Source organism: Macadamia integrifolia, chromosome 13 (assembly GCF_013358625.1).
Source record: "Macadamia integrifolia cultivar HAES 741 chromosome 13, SCU_Mint_v3, whole genome shotgun sequence".
NCBI lineage: Eukaryota > Viridiplantae > Streptophyta > Magnoliopsida > Proteales > Proteaceae > Macadamia > Macadamia integrifolia.
The window spans coordinates 338,723-341,446 of record NC_056569.1 but is presented as its reverse complement, the minus strand read 5'-3'; the positions used below and the strand labels follow the sequence as shown (position 1 = coordinate 341,446).

The window sequence follows — 2,724 nt, the reverse complement described above, 5'->3', positions numbered from 1 at the left end:
TTTTTATGGATAACCATCACACGCAGCCTAAGAATTAGGAAAAAAAGTAAGGGGGCTGTTTTCTCTCTGTGATTAATGGGACACGTTATTAAGAAAAGGAAAAAACCAATGGAACGCCAGAACGTGAAGGATGCGGTAGAGGTGGGTCCCATTCTGGTAATTATCATATAAGAAAAATAAAAGGACACGGAAAAAAATCGTCTGCAATTCCGATCTCGTGCAATTCCGTGCAATATCACCTTCAGGCGGTGACACGTGTATTGATACCAATACAATGGCCCAGATCTGATTTAAATGCCTTTTCACTGATTTAATGTTTTATTAGTTGTACCAGATCTGGGCCATTGTATTGGTATCAATACACGTGTCACCGCCTGAAGGTGGTATTGCATGGAATTGTACGAGATCGAAATTGCAGACGATTTCAACCCAAAAGGACACCAATCCTTGTCCTCAGGGGGTTTGGTCTAACCATGGAAATGCAAGTGAAAAAAGGGAGTAACTCCCTCGGATAAGGTTCCTGACTGCAACTGCAAAAAGTATCCTCTCTCTCTCTCTCTCTCTCTCTCTCTCTCTCATAAGGGTAATTAGGCTTCGTTAGAAGAAAATTTTGACAAATTTCTTCTTTTTTTTTCTTTTTTTTTTGAGTGATAACAGTATATGATTTAGATGGTGCAGAGAGAAGACATGAGGTTCTCCATTGGTAATATGTCAATATGGCTTATCATTAGATATAAGGGTACAGATTACCTGTGTTGGAGCTTTTGGTTATGGGGCTTATGATGATGCCAAACCAAATGGTCATCAATAGCCTCTAGTGCGGAGATATGGTGTCTATTTGCTAAGCTCAGGTCGTCAATGGTCTCTCGAATGAAGATGTGGTGTCTACTTTGATCCCTTGTGAATCCTTTTCGTTGGGAAAGATACCTCCAAAGCCCAGCTAAGGGTGCTGCTCAAGCTTACAGGCACTCAATTAGATGGCTACGACTCATTAAACTCTTGTGTGCAAGTGTTTCAAGACTTCTGGCAACAGAGCTGCCCTAGCCACGTGGGATGTCTCTTCACTTGAGAGAGAGCACCCACGAATTGAAATCTTTCACCCCAACGGGCACTCTTATAAATAAGAGGGATTCTGATTCAATGAGGCTCCCCATGAGGAAGGCACCCCACATGCGTAGAGAATGGAACATCTACTTTGAAGGCTTTTGCAAGTGTGATGATGATGCTACTGAGGTAGTCTAGTAAAAATTTTGAATTTCACTTCAATATGAATATTTCTGTTATAAGTTTCTAGTTTTTTAGTTCTACTTGATTGCTTATCTGATCTGATTATGATGTGTAGAATACTTAGTTCCATCTATATTTCTGGCTTAGTCGCCAGATGACTCTTTGTTCATCTCAACTCAACCGCTGGAAAAGATCTGAATCTAGATAAGCAATTGAAATCATAACCTTTGTCTCCTGCCCAGAAAAAATTATTCCATTGTCATTCGTTCCAATTTCTTTATTATCCAGGTTTCCCACGCCTATAAATATGGGGAAGTGGAGGCAAGGGTAGGGGCAGGGCGTTATTTGTCAAGTTATGAATACTTATTTTAATCTCACCCGTATATGCTTGGCTCTTGCAGGTATATCAGCTTGTGAAGAGGCTCGGAAGCCTTGAAACACTTGCACACAGCAACACAGGTTCAATGAGTAGTAGCCATCTTATTTAGTGCTTGTGAGCTTGAGCAGCACCCATCACTGGGCCTCGAAGACCCTCTCCCAACAAGAAGGATACATAAGGGATCAAAGCAGACACCACATCTCCACACAGGAGGCCATTGACTACCTGAGCTTGGCAAGGAAACACCACATCTCCATGGAGATGCCATTGACGACCTGAGCTTGGCTGCTCACCAACATCATCAGCATGAAACACCCACATAGAATCACCCCCACCCCCAATTTTCTTCATGGTACCTAGATTCAAAGGATCCACTTTTTGTACTGCCAAATGTCACTAAATTAAAGTTTACAGTTCAATTTCATATTAATTACAGAATATAAGAAGACATTGTTGGGGAAATTAACCGGAAAATCTCCCTTCTCAGTGCTCAGAACACTCATGAACATTGGAAAGTTATTATAGAGATTTTAATAGAGCATAACATACACTATGTGTATTTGAAACTGAAACCGTTTATCGAAACCGAGTCAAGCCGTTTACATCAAAATCACAAAATCATTTAGTAAATGGTTCAGTTCTGGTTTCAAGTTTCAGGCCGATTAGCTAAATAGGTTGAAACCGAATCTAGCCATTTAACCCGTTGGTTTCAAACCAAATTGAAACCGTGAAAATCAAACCGTTTAAACTGTCAAAATTTATCCGATTAATCCGTTTAAAGATTAAATAAGGTGGTTGCAAAATATCATTAGTATCTCATTTGATTCAAAGATTGAGTGTTGCAATCCTACAAGTAATTCTAGAGGTAGCTTGTTCATTGTTTGGAATACCGATTAAATTAATCCAATGCACAAAGTAGAATGTATACCGATAAAAATGCAATTTTTACTTATACCGTGGCAAATTAAATATATATGCATATCAATATTATAACCCATTATTTTTTTTTTGGTGGGGGGGGGGGAGAAGAAAATCTCTGCTATAAGCCTTACTTACTGACTTATTAGATGTGCTTGAGACTATTTTCTATCAAAATATTTTCTTTTGCTTAGTTGTTT

General features: G+C 39.2%; 1 long non-coding RNA gene across 1 annotated transcript; it reads left to right on the top strand.

Moving 5' to 3' along the window:
* The first annotated feature begins 651 nt into the window (after positions 1-651).
* Positions 652-2,033, top strand: LOC122058595. Its single transcript, XR_006133852.1, has 2 exons — positions 652-1,233; positions 1,629-2,033. It is a non-coding gene; the product is annotated as an uncharacterized LOC122058595 (long non-coding RNA).
* The last annotated feature ends 691 nt before the right edge of the window (positions 2,034-2,724 follow it).